This window comes from Pyxicephalus adspersus, chromosome 1, assembly GCF_032062135.1.
Source record: "Pyxicephalus adspersus chromosome 1, UCB_Pads_2.0, whole genome shotgun sequence".
Taxonomy (NCBI): Eukaryota; Metazoa; Chordata; class Amphibia; order Anura; family Pyxicephalidae; genus Pyxicephalus; species Pyxicephalus adspersus.
In genome coordinates this window covers 161,052,490-161,076,378 of record NC_092858.1, presented here as the reverse complement: position 1 = coordinate 161,076,378, position 23,889 = coordinate 161,052,490, and the positions used below count along the sequence as shown (strand labels likewise).

Genomic DNA, 23,889 nt, shown 5'->3' with positions numbered 1-23,889 from the left:
CTCAAAATTTGGATTCGTTAGCAAATTATATGCTAACAAGCTCTTTTTTAAAAGAAAAAGTGCACCGGTGAAGGGTGAATGAAGGGTGCATAATGTACACATTGCTTATACAAGGGTGCATATTGTACACATTGCATGAAAAAGAAGGGTGCATGCATATAATATATACATGTTGCATGCAAGAATTATGAAGAGAGGAGCCTGTACTTTAGACGACTAAAAGAGCAGAATTTTGATTTCAGATAAGGCAGCAATAAAGCAAAAGAATACAAAGGCTAAAATAAAACGAACAGCAGATCTTATTATTATTGCAGCAATCTGCACTTTAATGGTCTCCTTTCCCGAAACAATGACTCACCCTGGGATTCTTCCACAATTCAGCTGTATGTGAGTGTTCTGGGAACAGGACACACATGATAATAATGCTAATATGTAGGAGTTTGTCTGTATATACAACCCCTATCACAATTAGCATTAACACCATGCGTCTCGGCACACGTCATCTGCCACCATCAGCAAATCTTTTATTTTCCATTCCTGTGTAGACAAAACACATTCAGGTATGAGCAAAATAGTGAAATCAGTATTCACCCCCAGATGTCACATCTCGCTTATTTACTTCAATACTGTTCTTTGCTGCAGATGGCGAGAGAACATAAAAAGAATAAAACAGAAAAAACACACCTTAAAAAACACATAAATACAGCTGTTGTGCACAAGGCCCTCAGAATTATAACATATGTCTATAAAGGCGAGTCATATAAGAATTTATAGCTAGGAAACAAATTGCTCCTATGTTTGATATTTGTTGGTTGTATCTTTCGCAAGTATGTTTGGATAAATACTTCTATATTCTGCAGAACAAAAATGCAAATTAGGAAATATTGGAGCAATAATTTGGATAATTATAACAACCAACAGGATTCTTTTTTCATTTACCCCCAAGAATACAGAAAAAACTGATTTGTTGTAATTGTTGATTTTGGTACTGTTTATTTTGGCACAGTAATTATTGATTTGATATAAAATGTAAAATGGCTTGTTGGCTAAGGGCTCATTCACATCATATTTGATAAGTTGCAACGTAACCTTTTTGTAGTTCGATATACCACAATCTATTACACAGCACTTTACAAAGTCCTAACTGTTCCCCAGAAGAACTAACTAATCTAATACCCTTACCATATTCATATGTGACTAACACAGTCTAAGGACAACTGCATGTTTTTGGGATGTGCATTGAAATCAGAGTACCCGGAGGAAACCCACCCAAACACAGGGAGAACATATAAACCCAAAACTATCAAATAACCTTAACCCAAGCCTTGGATTCATCACAGTTTTCAATATTTTCTTAACACCGATGTAATGTCTGTAATGTAGTCTAATGCTAGGTTACCTACCAGTATGTTTTTGGGATGTAGAAGGATACCCATGCAAGTGAAGAACACACACATTCTATGCCACTGTTTCTCAACCTTGGTTTCATGGAACCCTAGGGTTTCTCCAGGGATTACCAGGGGTTCTTTGAGCAATCAGCAATTTTTGCCTCTCAGATCAGTTTTACCAATGATCTTTTTGGGTATCTGTAAGGGTGACATTCTTCCCAATGGCCTGCAATGCAAAAGGCGTTCTTCCCAATGGCCACTATGCTAATATACAGTGAGTTGTGGATATGGTAAATATGCCAGAGGTTCTATTTATTGGTTCCCCCATGTTAAAAAGGTTGAGAATGTCTGCTCTATACAGACAGTATCCTGGCTGATATCCAGCTTGGTACTATATTGCTGCAAAGCAAAACTTCTATTGACTGGGTCACCCAAGCTGAGCCACAGCGCCATCCATATACCAGTGTTGTGTTTTAATATCTTTTATTGTTGATTGTACTTACATATACAAGTGTTTGAGAATTAGCGGACTTCAACTGTGGTCCCTGACCCCACCAAAGAGCCACGCTCAATATTTGGTATATGTAATGCTACAGAAACTGTTGGATACTTCAGATATACTGCAGAAGATGGTATTTCAAAATTTCAGAAATGTAACAGATGTGATGGTAAACTGTTAAAGAACATGTAGCATGCTAGATATTACTGTTATGACCACCTTTTTCCAAGTCCCATTACTGGCTGCTGAGATCTTCAAAGGACTACCAAGCAAGTACCAATGGCCTTCAGGTTGAGCGCCACAGATAGCAAACAACCAATCAGGGGTGGAAATGTCTTGCTTGCTTTGTGTTTTAGAATGGTAGAACAGGATATATTTTAGTACATTGCATTAGGCAGCCCTACATTCTAAATGGGCTGCCTAATGCAACATACCTTAAAGCCTTAAATCATGTGCATTCAAATGCAATGCATTGTGGTGTGAACACATCCTGATATTTTCCAAGCATAGACCATTTGCTCTCTAAATGCTGTACAGCTCCTTTAAAAGAATCTTTCAGAGCAAAAGACACCCAAGTGATTAGGCTCCTATTGAATCTGCCACTCATTGACTCATGTCACATATTAGTCCCAGGTCTGTGGAACTAAACTAATTCTCTAAATGACTGCTTTGGAACTGGTATGAGGCACCGGAGACAGGTACAAGCTGCTTCTTTCACAGCCTAATCATGCAGGTGGTTTACTTTGACAGATTACTTGTATTCTGTAGACTTTGATTTGTACCTTTTAGTGGTGCCTAAAACTTTACATTGGTCATATCTATAACCCCTGTAATAATTAAAGTGTCATTGCTGGGTCATTCCTTCCAAAACTCATAAAAGTTCAGTTTTATTAATTTGATTATTTCTTTACAAATTGTCAAAATATTGATTTTCTTTCACACTATCATGAAAAATAGTTCAACACACATATGCTTTATGATTGTGAATTAAAAGCGATTGCAATTTTGTTAGATTTTTCAGCTTTGTTTCATTTGATCTAAAAAGAAAGGAATAACATCAGAATGAAGGACACTATCTGCCCTATGTACTCAAGGCTATGCTTGGTGACCTTCTAGGTAAGGTAAGTATGTTTCTCCATAACTAAATATTCTAAGTATTTTCCCCACTTTGTCACATGGGATGAGTCAGATACTCCTCCATACTTAGATATTCTAAGTATTTCCAACAATTGTCACATGGAGTGAGTCAAATGATCTTACATACTGGATTTTTAAGTATTTTCTCCAAATGTCACGTGATGAGTCAAATGATCCTCCATACTAGATGTTCTAAATGCTTTCTCCATTCGGTCACATGGGGTAAGTCAAATACTCCTGAACTAGATGTTTTTGTTTTAGTTTTTTTTGTTTTCTCCACTTGGCCACTTTCTCACATGGAGCGAGTTACATGCTTTCCCATACTAGACCTTCTAATTATTTATTCCATTTGTTCACATGAGGTGAGTCAAAGACTCATCCATTCCTACACATTCTAAGTTTTTTCTGAACTCACAGTGGTTGAAAAAATCTGTCAAGGGGAAAAGAAATCTAAGTATGTGTGGCTAAGGAGGGGTAACTTAAAGCAAACCTGTCCATTTGCTTTGCATGTACAAATGTAGCTTTGATTTAAAGCCCAACTGAACATTTGTAATAGCACACTGGCTTAATAACTAAGACTATATGAAGATTTTCAATTTTTTTGGTAAAGAACTAAATCATTATTACCCACACAGCTCGCCCTAATAAAATATCCAATAACATAATAAATCCAACTGGACTTTAAGGTGCTCATAGACCAAGAGAGAAGTATGACATGCCAATATCTGACCATCCCCAGGCACCAAGGTTCATGGGAGCTGTCAGAAACATGAATGCTTGGTTAGAGCACAAATTTTTGTTCATATGAATAGAAACATATTAGGGGAAGTGGTATGGCTTATCACAAGAGGGAATATTAGAATTTGGGTTATTTCTAAGATGTTCAAAAGCCATTTTATCAAAGGGAGATTGTTACCCAGTCCAGCTGAAAATATGATTACGAGACTCTCATCTGATGTCCATGCAAAGCATAGTTCAGTATACTTGATAAAAAGTTTGGCATACAATACTTTAACATATTTTCTTTTATATGTATAGAAAAAAAATATCTGAGATCACAATCCCGAGGCGATTCAGTATAAAGAGGATGGGATATTTATTTACAGAGAGATTGCAAATAAGAACTTCAGAACCTATGCCTCTGCTTTGCGGTCAGCCGTGGTGATACAGTAATCACATCCTAGATTTGATTTGTGATTCTCCCGAGTACAGGAACGCTTCCACTTCTCCGCCAAGTCGTCCTGGGGCTTTATTGCCCAGCGGCGCCATTCTTAAGCAAAGTAAATATTACGCAGTCTGCATCAAGCAGCGGCGTTTTGTTGGATGAGTTAGGGCTTGGCTGTTATATCTCAAGCACCCGGTGAGTGCTATAATTTTCTTTCATATTTATTTCTGATGCACCTGAGCAGAGCTGATTTATTTCTATGGCTCATTTGGAACCGTTATTGTTATTACACCGCTGCAAAATACTCTGAAAGATACTTTAAAAAGTGCCTATAGCAAATGAAACCGCCATTGAGATGCAGCACCGGGGCAAGAAGTTAATTGGTGTCCTAAAAGCAAACGTAGCATGGAAAAAAAATTATAAACTGTTAAAACCACCATCGTAAACGGGAACAGTAAATCACATGCGAGGGCTAAATTACAACTAAAGGAATTCCAGATGATTGGCTGGCAGTGCTTACTGGGATTGAAGCACAATTGTTTTTTTCTCTTCAATTTCAACCTGTACACATCTTCTTGAACAACCCTTGAGAAATGATTTTTTTTCTTAAGTTGCTTTATCACTTGCTATCATCGGGGTGGTTACAGTTTTGTAAAACCACATCGGTTTCCATGTAGTGTTATGCACTCAAAACTAATTGGTTTTGCTTGTTGGCACAAAGAATGGGTGCAGGAAAAAAAATGATTTCTTTTGTTTAGATGTGTAAATATGTAATACATCATCAGCAAAGGCGATGGAGCAGAAATCGTATTGCGCCTTGTTTTTCTTTTCGTTGTGCTTTGTTATATGACAGTGGTTTAGAGTTATCTGTTATTTTATGTTATTATTAGTTTTGGCTTCAGGTGAGAAGTTTTGGATGATATTGGATGAATTTGGAATAAATATTTATGAGCCGCTTTCCCTGTCTAGATTATTTAAACAAAAAACAGAGGTAGAATTGTAAGCTTCAGTAAAAGTTTATTCAGTAATCCTGTGCAGAGAGCAATAACCTATAGACCTATGGGAAATTATCTTTTACTAACCAGACTACAATGAGCCAAAATCAGATTGGAATTCATTTTATTAGTGTATATTATGTTTGGCCAAAAGGAACTTTCTGTTTAAAACAGATAAATACATTCCAAGTGCTTACAAACAAAAAGTGTAAAAAGTATTTGGTTTAAAAAACAGCCACAGCCTGAAAAGAAAAGCCCAATCCTTGTCTGCATGATACCAGGAAGGACTTTGTGTGGTCTATGTTATCTGAAAAGGTCTACCATACATTTCCAAACAGCAGGGAGCATGAAATTTGCTGTTTGCAGAGCTAAAGGGTTGGCTCTGTAGGGCTGAGCATTAGACATTTGTAGTGAGGCCACTGCATCCACACAATTAGCCAAGCTCCTTCTCTATAGGCTTATTAACAGGATAAATAAAATTAAAATGAACTGTATGACTATAAAGATGAACTGCACACCTGTTGATTTATTGCACCTGGAATGTATTCAGGTGATTAAATTAGGTCTATTTGAATTTTATTGCTAATAAAGACTCTTGCCAGCCTTGAAATCCCGGCATTAAAATGTCAATGGGAAATTCCATCCGATCACATGCTATTTTAAAACAATTTTAATGAATTGCCAAAATGCAAAATATATGATGTATTGTATAGGACTGTAAGATTATTAATAGACAAACAGTATATTTGTAATTTTATTGTCAGCCTTTGATACATACCTAGGTGTCCACTCACCTTTGCACCTATCACCAGTTATGTTTCATTAGGTGGATATATATAGATTTTTGCTATTAGTTAATTACTTGTCTGCTGGAACCTATAGACCAATAAGTTTCAGATTCATTAGTTTTGGTAGCTGGTGGTTTTTCCCACTCGCTTCAAGAATTTAGATGCAGTTCTCTGAAAAAGACCACAGTGCATGACATTTGAAATGCAGTAAAGTCTTTATATGTAGCAGAGCATATGTTACACTGATGTGTCTTATGTCATTCATGTTGCATTCTCCAGTTTTCTGCAAATGCAGTCATGTAAAAATAGTAGGTACATCTCAGTTGTTGACTTTTTCAATGTATTTGAACAGACCAACATTAGATATTCATTTAAACAGTGCCTGTAGGTAAAGGTGATCTAGTTGAACCATTCACAAAAAAAATTGACACGGTGTGTTCATTCTCATAATCTAAGTGAAAATGAAAATGCAGGTTTACCATGTGGAAATAGTAAGTACACCTTTACCACTGCAAAATTAAAATAATATGTTCCAGATTGGGTGCCAATGAGAACATTGGAACCTTCCTAGGTAGTATGCAGCAGAACCTGGCTTATGTAAACCTCAGGTACCTAGGGTAGGTCTAGGGGACTCCTTGCTTTTGACCTGTGTTGTGTAATAATTACAAGACTGAAGAAACTCTCTAAGGCCCTTTAGAAAAAAAGATTTGGATGATTATTAACCTGGCAATGGATTATAAAATACTACCATTCAAAATAAATATTTGAATTGCATAGACATAAATGTAAGAGAGATGTAAATTTCAAATTACATTTAATTTGTTCAGGACTGACCGCCCCACCAAAGAATAACTCATAAGCAGCTTGTTTGATTAAAGACGTTTCATTGAACCACAATAACTGCATGTGGATTTTCTAAGTGGCTTTTGGAACAGTTGGAGAGCATGTATCTGCAATTAGAAAACAGGTTTCGCCAATTTAAATTGTATGTGGAGCTGTGCCAAAAAATGAATTTGCTGTCCAAGAAGAACATAAGAGCAAGATTACAATTTGCCAATGAACATATATACAATAGGAACAACGTACCCTGGGCTGATAAATTAAAGATAAAGCTGCTTGGCTGCAGAAACTGTAAACATGTTTGGTGCAAAGACAGCATTTCACGAGAAAAACCAAAGAAGGTAGTGAAGAACAGAGAAGAAAGTGTTTAATACAGAGGAGTTGATACATATGATTGGGAAAGCTCTTGGCATCTATACCTTTAGAGAGGATGGGGCCAAAAACATTACGAGTCACTTACTTCAAAACCTTCACCAGATACCTGGAAAGGGGGGACTCAGTGGCTCTAGAAGTCAATCCAAGGACATGCTTTGGGCTTTTGTCTATGGGGTCAGTTTGAACTACTTCTTAAAGCTTAAAACTCACCTTTGATTTAACAGATCCATCAATCCCTCCAGAGGTTTTCCTGCATCATCCTAGAATCCTCCCTCATCCGGGCACAGATGAACCACCGGATGCAAACATCTTTGTCCTTTTTCTGTCTTCTGCCTACATCACCCTATCTTGCACTGTGCAGGCATGAAATGGAGTGATGTAGCCTACAGTAGATGACTGCAGTGAGCATTTTCTTTTTCTTGGAATGCCAGGAGGTTTAGGTCCGCTTTAAAGCATTCAGACGTCATTGACAGGTACATTTGACCTGCAGTTGGCCTCCTTCTGTATTCAACCTGATTTAAGCACATTTTGAATTCCTATTGGCTTGTATACAGATGTTAAGCTCTATTTAACTGAATTAAGCCCATCCACACAGGCGCTGGGGGTTCTTAGGCAATAGCAGAAGCAGATGCAATGCATAAACAGCCACCTCTGGTCCATATCAGCCAGCAGCCTTTTGAAAATCCAAACTAGAAAAATGAATACTGAAATTAAGCTTCAACTCAGGACAGCAACATTTTAGGGTCAAATCTAATAGACAGAAATACAAATACAATTTGTTTGTCAGGTAAAATAGCTACCTTATATGTGCCTAACCCCTGATGCCTAACACCTACAAACCAAAAATAAAACACAAACAAAAAAATAAAGATTATAATTGCATACCGCTGCTGATATCCCTGAATAGGAAACAAGGTTCTTATTAGTAGTACATATACAGTTTACTGCAGATAAAATGAATGTAAAAAACTACTTATAGTAAAACATGTATAGTAAAATACATGCTCCGCAACATCATGTATTTTATCTAAGGCAAACGCCTGCTTTAACAACCCAATGGCATTAATTTGCCTCTACTGCTCTATTCACTAATACTTCCAGAATATAAAACAGTGTAAAATGAAAATGCAGTTTCTTTATATACAGAGGGGAGAGAAAACACCAGCATGATTCAGAGTCTGGGCTGTAACACCAGAGTAATTACTGCAGCTTGGCGCTATGCTTTTGTATGAAGGATATTTTGTTAAGAAAAACTTTGCAAATGTCACAGCTAAGCTGAATGTTGGAGGATTCACCTCCCTAGTTAGCTATTCAGCTTTATGCTGCAGGAATGCTGTGCCGTCTGCAGTACTATGCACAGTAACTAGGTGCACACATAACAATAAAACAATGAGAAGCCAATGAATATTACAAGAGCAAAGCTGCTGTCTGGGCTGTTACATCACAAGATGTCGTTCTGTAGGGGTAAACAGTCTGAGCTATCAGAATAAGATTTAGGGTAACCACTTAAGAGGAAAATGTCAAGACAGATATTATATGCCTTAGCTGAGGCTCCTATCCAGTCTGGCAAAATACCATTCTTGACTTCTGAAAATGGTTCTAGTTCAGGGCAAGCAGGGCATTGCTCATTTTCATTTCTAACACCACTTCTGGGAATTGGGAAGTGGCATCCTTAAACTGTGGATGGGATTCTCAGATGTACAAATGGACAGCGGTCTTAGCTAACTGACTTCAAAGTCACCATGTCTGGTTAGTCATCTACTTTGCAAGCAATGATGATCATTTCTATGGATTCCAGCCATTTTAAGGTCGGAAGTAAATTGCTCTTTTTGTTACTTGTGGTCATCATGAACCCTCTGAATGGAAGTAATTGCCCTAGAGTAGGCACGATATAGAATCTCTTTGTTCTAGTATCATTCTTCTACCTAAACCCAATCTAACCCATAATACCAGAAAAGTACATTAACCCCTAGCCATAAGACAAATAGTGATTTGTCAGGGATTGACTGTGATCAGGAATTGACTGTGACCTCTCTGGCTTTGACACACCGGTGGTCCGAGGTTATTTTTAGATTTTGGTGATCAACGGCTCTGGCCGATGTGCCCCCCCGCGAGGTCAGGAGAAGGACCCCACTGGTGGGGGGCGTGCCGCCAGAGCCGCAGACCATGTCTCCCATACAGATCGCAGGCTCAGGGCGGTGGGCGGGTTGTGTCTCTGGACACAACCCACCCACTCCCCCATCGCAGATCTGAGCCTAAGTGGGCAGGTTCTGGCATCATGAAGTCACTATGGGGGTAGTTTCTTTCCCTTTGAGGGACACATGGCTCCCCACACATGTGCGGTCTGGAGCCGGTAAGTTTAGTGGTCCAAAGGCCTGAAAAGGTTGGCGACCACTGTGCTAATTGGCATGCAAGGTAGTTCAATGACAACAATGTCTATAATCATAAAATTCCTTGAAAATGAAGGCAGGTAACCTAAGAATATATTTTAGAATAAAGAAACTGGAGCACCCAAGCAAACACGGGAAAGGTACTCTATCTACATAGGATTCAGTCCAAGACCTAGTGTTGTCATCAGTGCTATCTACGCTGCCCTATATCAGAGGGCAAATTCTGTGTATCTTGGGTGAATTTAGGGATAGCAGCATGCTACTTAATATAGCTGCCCGCTTTTGATCAGCTATAAAATTTACCAACACACAAATTACTCTTTTACTCTTTTTATAGGCAATGGAAACCTAACTTTAACATTTCATGTCTTTCTGTGACTCCAGTCCATGATCATCTCTAACTTTTCCATTGATGTCTGAGTTCAGTGTTTGACTGGTTGGAACAAGCAGTATCAGCTACAAAGGCTATATAGATATGACTACAGAGTGAGCCCAATTGGTAAGCAGTCCTTGGCGGCCTTGCTCTCCTGGGTAGTTACAAATCTATAGCTTTGCAAGTGCAAATTTGATCGATTTTTTTTCTCCGGTTTGTTTTAAAGCCTGTTACCACAACTCGTTATCTCTAGCTCTCGCTGTTTAAAACCAAGAATTGGACTGAGCCTGCTTAGCACGACTGAACTAGGATGAAAAGAGCTGTCTCTGAAAAATGTTTCCAATGACTGGGCTTATGGCAGTACAAAAGTTATCTGAACATTTTCCAAACATATAAGCCCCAGAACAACTTGACTCCCATATGTATTATTACTGAAATACCAGTAAGTGAGGATTGTTCAATGGAAGACATATATTAAAGGGAATCTAAATGAGAATTTTTTTTTATTTCAGTTTATGTTTGTTAAAAGCAGAGATAGGAAACCTTTGGCCTGGGTGCAAGTACAACCAATTACTTCTTTCGTTGGAGGATCACATATCTATGGGGTAACATCCATTTTTTCAGTTTCAATTAGATACATGTTATCCAGACTTAGAAATGCCCCTGCTAAATCAGAATTCTGCAATCAGAGGTCCAGCAGGAACTTGCATGGGTCACCAACTATGAGTTTTACAATAACAAATAATGTTCCAAACATGCAGGATGTGATCTGATTTTACCTAATATGACTTTATACCAAGTGTGTACTATGTAAGGGCAATTTCATTTTCTTTATTCATTACATAAAGTGTTTTACTACTTTGCCTGGTTCTGGTGTATCCCTTTAAATAAACTCATGACAGCAATAACAACATTGGTTTGTGTTCCTCCGTAGATTTCCTGCTCAGTGATGAATAGGAAGCGATACGTGTTGTGTGCACTTCCTTTCTGTGAACTTTATAACTGTCCTTTAAACCCATTAGCTTGCTCACTTCCATTACGTCAGGCGCTGCTACTTGGGGCGAGAAAACTAGGCTGTATGACCAGGTAAGGGGGAAATATTCTGCGCTCTAACTCCCACACTCCAACTATTTGGCTATGCAAATGACAGCCAGGGGAATTTTGTGACAATTTTCATATATTAGTTTCTTTTTTCTTCTTTTTTTTTAAGTTTACAGAAAGTTTCTTGGCTAATGATAGCAATCTATTTCTTATAACAGGGACTGGAAACTCCAAAAAGCCCACTGGTTGATGGTCGTTCAAAGAAAAATGTAATAGAAAGGGGAAGCAAGTCAGCAATTGTCTAAGTGACAAGTACATCAGGATATTATGATTTGAAAATACAGAAGCTCAATAAATGTTTTGTGTAAAATGCTGAATCCCACACAAAGCAATACAATTTTTAATCAGAAAACTTAAATTTGTTTTCTGATTTCTTATTATGTAGTTGCTGTTTTATTAATAGTTTTTTTGGGTTATTATATATGTTATTATAGTCCTGATAAACTCACATCTGAAGGTTTATACTGATATAGTTGCATATATGCTGTATATTTTAACATTGTATTCTTTTTCCATAAAGGAAGAACAATGTGCAAATATATTTTCTATATCAGCTATCTATTTTTATATCAGATCCACCATTTTTTCTATTATATTTAAAAATTAGTGAGCTTTACCTTGGAACTAAAATTGCTTTTCGGAGAATACTAATGGAAGTCTTCCTACATCACTGTCTTGGTGTAGGTCACTTTCCTGTTCATTACAGAAAACCTGACCTTTTTATTATTTTCTTAGCAATTGTATTATCAGGTTCTGGGTGACTAACAATAAAAAAATCCACTGTAGAGCAAGAGGATATTGTTTTCTGGACTGTTGTTACTAGAACATCACATGAAAAATTTTCAGTTTACCTCCTGTTTTTACTGGCAACTCAAAAATGTTTGATTTCCCATGACTTTCTATAGTGTAGACATTATTTACTAGGGTCAATAGCGGGGCAAGTCTCCTTCTCCCTATAAAAATACCCTCAACTGTTACAAGTTTTTTCCCCAAACACAATAAAAGGCATTACATTTACTTTCACTTGCTGCATTTTTGTGTGTCACTACCACTAAGAAAAAATGGAAGTCAAAGGGTTAGTGTGATATCTATCCTTTTAGGAAAGACATTCACACTATATGTCTCAGGGATCCTTTATAGATTAACGTGTGCCGAGTGCTTTCCACAGGGAAAAATGTTTTTTTTTTATCAACACATGTACCATGTTATTACAGCTATTTTGGAAATGCAGTACCCAGAGTGACCAGAATGCCCTCTCAGTGGTCTGAATATAGTAAATTGTATTTGTGATTGGCTGCTATGAGCCACTATACACACGTTAGAATCCATCCCTACATGGCACCATTATGAGTATATGTCTTTGGGCCAGAATCACAATCGAATGCACCATGCTGTTATATAAAGAGCTTTCATTTATGATTTGCTTTGCTTTCAGCTTCTTCTGACCTTATTTATCATTTTACATACTTTAATATAAGCTATACATTATATTCTTGTACATACAATAACAGTGTCCATTTGTAATCTGCTTCGTTACATAAATTAAGCCTTAAAACATCACAATTTCAAGCCAGTTTCCTAATATCTACCACTTATAATGAACTTACTTAATCTTTTAATTAATAAACTCAGTTTCTGAGGTTTAACTGTGCTATGTCTATTTACAGTATTAGTTAATTGTTTTGACACAGCTAACTTTATTTGCAGTCATTCCATCTGTTCACACATGAATAAGTGTCTGTGTTTAGCACCTATCATTAGTAATAAATACTCAGAGGCGTCTCTAGTTTTGGAGAACCTTAGAGACATACTACATAATATATCACGTTTATTCCAGCAAATGGCTGTTGGCAAAAGAAGAGCGATGATGACATTGTACAAATGCTCAATGGAAAAGGTGTTGGGAGAACACATAATTATAAAATCAGACTGAATAAATTGCCTCTCCATGGCTAAAATGGGAAAACCCATTGTTGGTGGTTTTTTTCGGGGTCTTAAGGATGGGCTACACTGCTTATTGCTCTCAGCCCCTCAAATAATGCAAAAATACCTATAAGCTGGTAGCACATAGCTATTTTCAATAAAATCACTATCATTAGGAGCAATTGCAGCAATTTGTTTTTGGACACTTTGATTTCAATAGAAGAATATTTACAAATTGTAGTATAATCAAGCAATTTTATGCTATTTTTTTTTTGGACTGTGATTTTCTGTTTAGGTCCATGCCAAGCACAAAGAAAGTAATGATAGCCTCAACATATCCTTCAAGAAAGCTTTTTGTAAAATACTTTTTCAGACAGAGACCTTGTTGTAGGCTGAATTGTTCTTTTTAAAAATATATCCTGTTATAAATACAACAAGGGCAAGATAACAATGAAACACGACCATCTAAAAGCGGCAGTGTATATTTGGCATCAGTAAATGGGAAGCATGACTCCTGATCTTTTGCCTTTTTTCTAATATATATATATTTAGTATTTGCCTACATACTATAATATAGTAGATCCTAAATAGTATTTGCCAAACCTTTTTCTTTTTAGTTTTAGAAAGCGTAAAGAATGGAAGGTCCCTGTTTTTCCTATGTCATCTGGTATATTTCCCTTTACCTCTTGACACAGAGACACAGTAGAAAGTAGGAGGTCATTTCTAAAAATCTAGGTGATATTCCCTTCCAGAAAGTGGTCATCAGAAAACCCATTGAAAGATTTCCACTCACTTCCTGTAAGTCCCATCACTTTCTGTATCATAGACAACGGTCACTAGGACCAATGGTGTGTGCCAATCTACCCAGCAGGGTCAAAGACTGCAATAACAACCCAGGTTCTAACCCTTCCACATTCTTTCAAAAAGTAAAAAAACATTGACTTTACAATTGGACACACATGGAACCCCATATACTTGCCACTTTTTCATGTATCTCCAGCATTAAAGTATATCTTATATGACCGGAGAACCTAAAGCTGCTGATCAGGTGAACACTGCAGGCTAAAACCATGGCTAATTCCCTGTATGAATGGTTAGTAATCACCTTATACAACTGTAAAGAAAAGTCTTAAAATATGCATAAAAGTTACCAAATGCTTGTTTTCTGGTTACCATTTTGCCAGATAGGCAACAAAGCTGGAATTGTTTTACCCAGCGGAACCCAACCAGAATCACGTTCTATGGTAACCTCAAAGCGTTCTAAAAGCCACCCAAAATACTTTTTGTAAGTTGCCCGTGTAACATACACTGCAAGTTAATTGTCAAAAGCACAGCATGTTGTGTTATAGAAGTTGTATAACCTCCTTTAAGACACCTAACCGCATTTCCTGTAAAGCTGCAGAAGATCTTCATTCATGTAAGAAGACGGTACTTGCCTGGCATCTGCGTTGTATCCAAACATCAAGCTGAACAGTATCTGGCCCCCTGTGTGAACACATCACAGACTTCCTGTACTTCCTCCTCCATCACTGACACACCAGCAGTTTGTGGCTAGTTGAGTTTCTGCAGAAACAAATCATCCAAGTTTTACCATCATCACCCTGTTCTCTTGCCTCCCTCAGAAAAGTCAGCCCCAAAATGCAGGCGACCCTTTTATAAAAGAGATAAGAATGACTCATGCTACTACACAGTTTCTGTAATTTCCCACCCTTTCCAATAACATTTAATGATAATATGTATCAAACAGAAATGGACTTTCCTACTTCATTATATATGTAAAATTTAAAAAAGTACCTGTTTGTAATTACTGGCCCAGACTTTCTACATTAGATATATGTAAAATCAAAAAGTACCTGTTTGTAATCACTGACCCAGACACGACTGGCAAAGGTTTATTCTCAGCTTATAATTTGTATTAGTGTGAGGGGTATACACATTACAACCATTATGGCAGTGGGGCATGATGATAAGATTTATTTATTATTATCTTTGGTGTGAACTGTGAACGAGGACAATGGTAAAATGTTCCATATATAGAACCTGGTTAATTAAAGCTCTCCAAGACTGAAGAACATAGACTATAATGAGGGAACCTAGGTGATCCAGAAAACTTAGAACCAATCTGCTCCAAAATTGAAAACATCTGCCAACAAATGGCAAACGTTTTTTCAGAAATCCATTTCATTTTGGATCACTGAGGTTCTCCCATGATAGCCTATCCTATTGATTCTTGGAGAGCTAATAAATCGGGTCTATTGCATAATGTAAATTAAAATATGTTGATGCTTTTAATACGCATTATTAATTAAAATGAATAACAAATATATATTAAAAAAAATACATTGGTGCAGAATATAGATACTAACAATAGTTGCAGAAATATTGTGGGCAGCTAAATTGGCTCACTGACTAGCAGGTTCCAGGTTCTAATCTCACCCAGGGCACTATCTTCAAGAAGTTTGTATGTTCTCCCTGGGTCTGCGTGGGTTTCCTCTGGGCACTCCAGTTTTCTCCTACATTCCAAAAACATGCAGTTATGTTAATTAGCTTCCCCTAAAAACTGCCTTTAGCCTATGTTAAGGACATATGACTATGGTAGGGACATGAGATTGTGAGCCCCTGTTTTTGCCCCTACTTTTTCAATATCTAGTTCCTGTTACGATTTGTGGCTCTTCCCAGTATCTAGTCCTGGACAAAGTAGAGGGCTGATAGATAAAACCACAGAGCGTAGTAAAAAAACAGTGTCTGAAATTGTCAATATCTGTGGATGTCAATTCCTCCCTATGGTATCGGCTGTCTGGGCAGGCAGAGGGCTAAATAATAAATATTTGAATTAGTAGTGTTATGGTGTTTATCATAAAGTAATGTTCTGTTTCAGTTATCTTCTGGATCTGCTGACAGGCCAGGTTTACTACAGCTGGTGATTTGGGATTGTGAGCGATTGACCCTTTGTTGAGATGCTACTGTCATACATAGTTATACAGACCTTTGAAATATTCCAACATTCACATTTTTGATTCATTTTTAATGACCTCCCATGGGCTGCCTGCAGATACTGATGCTGCCAATCTTGTCTAATTCTAAGACTAAATATGTGCAACTATGGTTATCCCCATGTACAAAGAATGAATTCCTGTGTCAGGAGTAACATCATTCTAGCCCAACCAACCAAGGTAGCTGAAGATCCAACACCTAGGTGAAGACGGCAGTACCCACGACAGAGTAGGGCAAGTCAGGAGCGTAATTAAAAAATTGCGATTAGGCTGGTACATTTATTTAATTGCAGAAGGGACATTGCCTGTTCATTCCGCAATAAAGGTCTGTCTGGTCGCAAATTTTTATTTCAAAGGTTTAGTTCTACTTTACACATAGAGGTAAGATGATTTGCCAAGCTGTTTCATGGTTATCAAAGAAACCATTAAAAAGTCAGCACATTTCCTTTAACCCAAATTACCTAAGCAGCATTAACTGACACAAAAGTTGTAACTGACAATATTATAGATATTCATTCTCCCCAAATTTCCAAAAATTAATAAAGACTGAAAAAATATAACAAAAAATAAAAACATATGAAGAAAAATTAGCACCATATGAACATTTGTATGATGATACAAAGAAATTTATATTTTTTTAGCATGTTTAGAATTTGTTTTAGCAGATGATTTTTCCAAGGTTAGATTTTCCACAAATTTTAATGAGTGATTACAAAATAAAGTAATGAACAGGCATCACAACTATGGATGAGTGGGATTTTAGTAAACCTGATTTTGAAGCAGTGGCCCTGATTTATTAAAGCTCTCCAAGGCTGGAGAGGATACACTTTCATCAGTGAAGCTGGTTGATCCAGCAATCCTGGAATGGATTTCTTCGAAAGTTTGCGTTTGCTATTTGTTACCAAATGTTTTCAATCCCGGAACAGATCAATTTCAGGTTTGCTGGATCACCCAGCTTCACTGATGAAAATGTATTCTTTAACCAGCCTTAGAGAGCTTTAATAAATCAGGCCCAAGAAGTTTATGTTTGTTAACATTTGGAATTTTAATTTTGCTATGCAACATTGCTATGGGAAATTAGCATTAACCCCCCTGGCTGTATTCTCGAGTGTGGCTCGGGGTAATTTTATGTACCAAAAGTGGTAACCCCAAGCCCCACTCGGGGTAGCATAGAAAAAATCCTACCTGCTCCATGTGATCCAGTGGCGTCCTTCAGCGATACCGAGCCGGCTTCTGCATCGCATTCTCGGCTTGATCGATGTGATGTGTGAAGCGTTGGTACGCTCGGGAGGCTTGGCCTGGCGGAAAATTTAAAAGCAAATTACATTGTAATCTGTTTTTAATTTTTTAACACATTGATCACAGTAATAAAGTGATACAAATAAATCCAAATAATAAATAATTAATTATTACTAATTTAACAATATTATTGCACCCTTGTTTGGACAAATTTCAGTGTTTTTGATTTGATTATATTATTAAATTAAATTTATTGGTAATCTAATATTTTATTATTTTTTATAATTATTATTTATAATTGTTATATTATAATTTATGATTTGTGTTTCAAACTTTATCATACCTGGGTGTTATTCCTAAAAATTACAGGCCTACAATATTAAACAACAAATTTCCATGCAAAACAATGTACTGTTTTTTACATAAAAATACTGGTATAATTAGACCGCCAGGGAGGTTAAAATATGTGACTTGTGTGACATGGAAACAAAAATGGTGCCAGAAAATGATATTGTGTAAAACAAAGTTATGTGATCATGATATGACATTAGCATAAATTGTTTTCTTGTCTTATTGTGCTATGGTTTTGTTTTTAAAGCTCTGTCAGACCTTCCCAACTGTTTGACTGTAGAAAATTCAATTATATTCTTTAATTGCCATTATTGAGGTAAGATCAGTGTTAGGGTTAGCCTTAAATTTAAGGTTTGCAGTGGATATGGTTAATGTTAAAATGGATCCCTTTAGTCTTGCACAATTGTACAGGCTCATGTGCTATACTCAAATTACTTATTGTCATTTTACTGCACATTGTGAGCTTACCACAGTCTGTATTAGACTTAATTTTTTTTGCTAGAAAACATCTTTTACTATCTACCTATTTTCCTACTCTTTTATTTATTGGATTTTAGTCTTTTAATTCATGAGGGCTCAGCATCATATGGGGGCATAGTATGCCCCTATATGTTTGCATGTAATACAGCATGTCCATTCCTCTGAAATGATATCCATCCATAAGGACATTTTGGTATGTGAATAACTTTTTCCAAGGTCCAACCCAATGCTTGTATCAGAACCTAAAGTTCTTGAGGTGAATAGTTGGGCAGGACACAAATGTAAAGCACCCTACCAATCCCTTTTTACCAGCTTTGATCTGCCTGAATTACATAGAGAAGCAAACAGACCAAGTCATAATGTCGCTGGGTTTAAAATGTAATGCAATGAAAATAAAAAAGGTTTTATGTAAAAATCTTAATAATATTCTGATTAGCGTTAGGGAGGGACAGGAGACCACAGAATTTATAAACAGATTAGACTTCATCTCCTATGTTAGGTTTAACATTCTGGCAAAGGTTCATGTTAGAGTCAGGAAAGCTGAGATATCTATTATGTTCCACCCAATGGGAGATCTTTTTAGTAAGAATACCTTAGAAGCTAATAAATGCCCAATGTACCCTAAAGAACACCAAAGCTTTCCAAATTTAACCTTTCATTTTGACTTAATTGCATTTGCAAAATGGAAAAATGTGACAAAATGTTTATGAGTTAAACAAAATGTTGGAGAAGCAAAAACACCCAAATTCATTCATCCCTGGTTCCTAAACTGTACAAGGGGGTGCTGAGAAGTTCCTGGCTTTGCCCAGAAAGAAGAGAGCCAGAGTTATGAAATAACACATTTTTTCAACAAATTCCCGTAGTTGCAGCTTTTGTAGACGGTTCAAATAAAAGTCCTTTGGTTGAGCCGCAAACCAGCTCTCAGCAGCATCTTTGACGTCTAAAATATCCTCAAAACGTTGCCCCTTCAGGTGTTTATTCAAATTCAGGAACAGATAATAGTCCGATAGGGCCAGGTCAGGTGAGTAGGGGGGATGGTGGACCAATTGGAAATCCAGGGAGTTCAATTTGGCAGCCACAACTTTGGACGTGTGCAGAGGTGCATTGTCCTGCAAAAAAAGGATCCCTTTGGTCAACTTTCCACGGCGTTTCCTCTTAATTGCTTTCTTCAGCTGGTCCAGATTAGCATAACACTGTCCGGTGATACTAGAGCCCTGAGGTAGGTAGTTGACCAACAGAATACCGTCTTTGTTCCAGAAAATGGACGCCATGACTTTTTTGGCTGATTTCCGGGTTCGGAACTTCTTTGGCCATAGGGACCTGCTGTGGCGTCATTCTTTTGACTTTTTCTTGGTTTCAGGATCATAGATGTGGAGCCAGGTTTCATCCTCAGTGACTAACCTAGCAAAAAGTCCTGTGCAGCTTCAAAATGGGCCAAAAGGGCTTTGGATGCTTCAACTTGTTCCTTCTTCTGATCACTGTTCAAACGTTTCGGCACCCACTTCGCTGAAAGCTTTCGCATGTCTAGGATAGTGGTGATTACAAACCCAACACGCTCCCATGAGATGTCAAGGGATCCAGGGTATCTTTTTTGTGGATGTTCGCCGGTCCTCAATAATCAGCACATGGACAGCATCGCAGGTTGCCGGGTCAGTTGAGGTTGAGGGGCGCTCACTGCGGGGCTCATCTTCAAAGGTGGAATGCACAGTCTTGAAATGAGATATCCAGGTTTTGACGGTGTTGTACGAAGGACACTTCTCCCCCAGTGTTTGTGACATCTCAGTGCGAATGTCCTTTGCTGACTTTCCCTGGAGAAACAAAAACTTCATGACGGCCCGTAACTCCAATGACGTGAATCTTGCTTGTACCTCTGCCATCCTGGCTTCTCACTAAAAGAAAAAGCAGTTTTAGGAATCGCAAAGAACTGATATTTGCACAGTTACATGCTACGATATTAGGCTGTCATATGCCCCCACACTCATTTTTCTATTTCACCTGAAAGGGGGCAAAGCCAGGAACTTTTCAGCACTCCCTCGTATAGGTCAACCTGATCAAACATATCAACATTTCAGACAAATTGAACAGTCTAATTGTTGTGATTCTTGCATCACTAATTCCAGTATACTATAAGTATCAAGAGAATAGGAGATGACAATTCTGAAAATACAAGATTTGCTTGGCACAAGCATGTAGCACGTCAAGTCAGAACACCTGATCTGCAATCATGTTTCGGGTACGTGACTCAAACGGCTCTATTTACAAAACAGGGAATCTGAAATTCCCTCAAACATTCCCTGGTGGGAATCAATTACTGCTATTGAAATACATGGAATTGTAAGATTCCCACAAGGGAAAGTTTGAGGGAATTTTGACTCCCTGTTTTATAAATAGAGCCCAAAAAGTATTGAAACATTTGTATCAGCACAGCACCAGGCATCTGTATTTTTTGTTGCAAATAGGATTTAATAACTGAGGTTAGCAATGACAGGCTACACATCTCCTTGTATGTCTGATAAGACATACCAAGTTTTGTATCCAGTTATAATTAACATGAACCCTTTTAATATTTCCAATTTGCACCCGTGTAATCACACTTCTTTTGCACCTTTACAAAATGATTTACAATGAAGCACAAGAACTTTACAATAGCTGATATTTTTGAAAAGTGACAACAATATTGTGGTTGCAATACAAATCTATGTGTCACTGTTGTTGCAGGGGAAAGAAATAAAACTCCAGCCCCCAATTAACCAAACTGGAGACACATTTTTTTAAGTCATACTTTAACGTGTTCTTTTATAAAAGTTACACATGCAATGGTCTCTGTTCACTCTTTGTGACTCAGCCTTGCAGAATCACAGAAAAAAAACGTCCCAGGATACTGGTGAAATGATTATTCAGAGATGGCATTTAGGTTTTTCCCTACATCATATACAGCCTGATATAAAGCCTGGGAAACCCACAAAACTAAAAGACCCTTCACAGTCTTCATCACTGGGATGTCCCCCAGTTTGACAAGCTGGCTGGGGAAAGCCCCATATCAGTGCTGATTATTGTCAGAGAAAGCCACAACTATGACAGAACTGACATGTATGCTGCTGCTCACACCCTTATTACAAGTACAACGGTCTGTGATGTGGAATGAATCATACCAAGTAATGGTTCTTGTTGTCATCTCAGCTTGACCAGCCCCAGGCAATAGATTAAGTCAATGGGGAAATACTATAGCTTTCCAGGAAACACTTCAGATACGTTACAGTGGTCTTCAAATCCATCCTTCAGTATGAATCAATGGGCCTGTTAATATTATTATCAGGTCATGGTATTACTGTAAATTAAAGTGTCCCTGTTTTAGTGTACTAGTAAGTGAAAGGAGTCCTTAAATAGACTCCATCACCAAATTTAAAAATGGCTGGTAAAAGCACAGGGAAATCAAGAATTTTTTATGCATACTTGTAATGTTTTTTTTCTATAAAATACCTTTGTGTTAACTTGCAAAGTACATTTGAATGTAATGAAAAATGTGACTACATCAAGAAAAATGGGAAAGCAAGCAACACCCCTAGATAAGACTGTGAAACATATTTAGAAATAAATGCATGACACACCATCTCCTTTTTGGCTTTTTTACTGGTTAAGCTACAGTACAAATCACTTATCATTAACATTTCTGAACCAACACTAAACGCTTGGATAGGAAAGTTCAAGGATACAACTGCAAAATCTATTACTTTATTAAAGACATAATGGTATTAGGTTATTTTGTAGAAAAGTCCAATCACAACTCATATTGAGTACAAACTGTAAAACATTTTTACCAAGAATGGTGAAATTGAATCTGTTACATATTAACATGTGGAAAATACTGATTGACCAGAAACCTGGGGTGCATGTGTTCTAAATAGTATGTGGATTAATTGGGAGTAATCAAAAGCAACCATGTGCTGTACAGATGTTGATTTGGTTTATGTTAACATTTTGTAAATAAATAAACTGTAAAGATTGTATACAGTGGTATGTCTTGTCTCTTTTTTATATATTAGTCCAAACATTTATTTTTGGTAAGAATGTTTTGCAAAACCCTTTAGATTTGATAAATTGCCCTCATAGGAGGTCTGAAACTACAAAACAAAATGCTGCAACAGATTAGTAACGAGAAGGTGGGTTGTCTTTTAAAAGCTGACATTTGGAACCATTGGAGATCTCCAACTGATGAAACACTGCTCATACCATCTGTTCTTCTTGCAAAAGTAGGTAAATCTGCTCAGTGAGAGATTTGCTCAATCACTTGTATGATAAAGTAGATAGAGCTGGGGGAGAGAGAAAAAAGAGGAAAGAAAGAAGGGAAGGTTGTTACATTCCCATGAAGGGGGGCCCATGAGGTCTTTGACACCTTGACAGGTCCCTAACACAGACCCCATTCTATTTACACATGGTGACATTCTAATTACCTTCTGGGCTACCCCAGCTTCCCTGCCCCTCCTCTCCCTACCCTATATTATTTCGTATATCGCTGCCAGTGGAGAAGCGAAGGGAAATTCTATTACCCTGAGTTTTGAGTCTGTGGGGCAGCCAAGATGGTGGCACCCATCAGCAATCTACACAAGCAAAACATTTGCAGGAAAATAAATGACATAACCTATTTTAGGTTCATAAGTAATACTATGAGAAAATGGTTTGGTGACAAGGTCTCTTTAACACCCTCTCATCATCAGTAAACTTTCTTTCCTATTCTTCACCACCAGAAAACAACCCATTCCCTGCCTATCATATGAAAGCTTTGGTGAGCTACATGAGGCTCTGAGTCTGTTTGGAACTTGTTTTGGTCCTGGCTAGTAAAGGGCAAGGAGGTAGATAAGGGTAAATATATGGACAGCAGAAAGGGTTACTTTGAACAATAAAAAATAAGTGGTTATTATAATTTAATAAAACTTACTGCATCTTAACTACCTTCTGTTCCATGAAACATACACATCCTAGATCATATATGCCTTGGCTATCACAAACATCATGGGCATTTCACATCATTAGAGACCCTGTTTGATAGATTTGTAGTGTGATAGAAAATGGTATTGGAGAATCATTTTACAGCACTTCTACATTAACAGAAAGCACAAAGACAAGGTAATTTTACTGAGGTCACATACAGTGCAGAGATCTGTGCAGGGTAACACTCCATTCCATTCTTCCTCCTACTAACCTCACCCCCCCTCTCTCTTCTTCTCTTTTCCCTTTCTGGTCTATCCTCTCTCTCCCTCCTTCCATTCTTCACATCTTTCACTCTCTTTACCCCTGCTATCTCTCCCTTCATTCACTTTCCCCTTATCCCCTCTCACTCCATTCCTCCTCCCTTTGTCTCTGTTACCCTTACCTCTCTCTCCCCCCCTCTCTCTTTCCTTCATATCTCTCTCCCCTCTTCCCCTCTTTCTTTCTCTCTCTTTCCTCTTCCTTCCCTATCCTCATCCTGTCTCTCCCTTCCACATTCTCTCTCTCTATCTTGTTCCTCTCTTTTTCCCCCTCTTCATCTCTTTCTGTCTTCTTCGTTTCCCTCCCTTCCTCTCTCCACTCTTTCTTTTCCTCTCTCTCTTTCTCTACACTTCCTTTAACTTCTCACTTCCTTCTCCATCCCTTTGTCTCCTCTCTTTACCCTCTCCCCCATCTCTCCCTCCTCTCTTTCTTTTTTCTCTCTCTCATTCCTCCCACTATCCCTTTGTGCCCTCTCCCTCCTCTCTTTCTTTTTCCTTCTCCCCATAGCCCTTATTCCTCTCTCCTCACACCCTCCCCTCCATTCACTCTTCCCTTTCCCTCTCTCCCTTTACTCTCTCCCATAACCTTATGTCATTTTCTCCTCT

The 23,889-nt window shown here is 37.7% G+C and overlaps 1 long non-coding RNA gene across 1 annotated transcript; it reads left to right on the top strand.

The window, feature by feature from the left end:
* The first annotated feature begins 10,782 nt into the window (after positions 1-10,782).
* Positions 10,783-22,048, top strand: LOC140345044 (uncharacterized). The gene is made up of 2 exons (XR_011923741.1): positions 10,783-11,036; positions 11,210-22,048. It is a non-coding gene; the product is annotated as an uncharacterized lncRNA (long non-coding RNA).
* Positions 22,049-23,889: the final 1,841 nt, after the last annotated feature.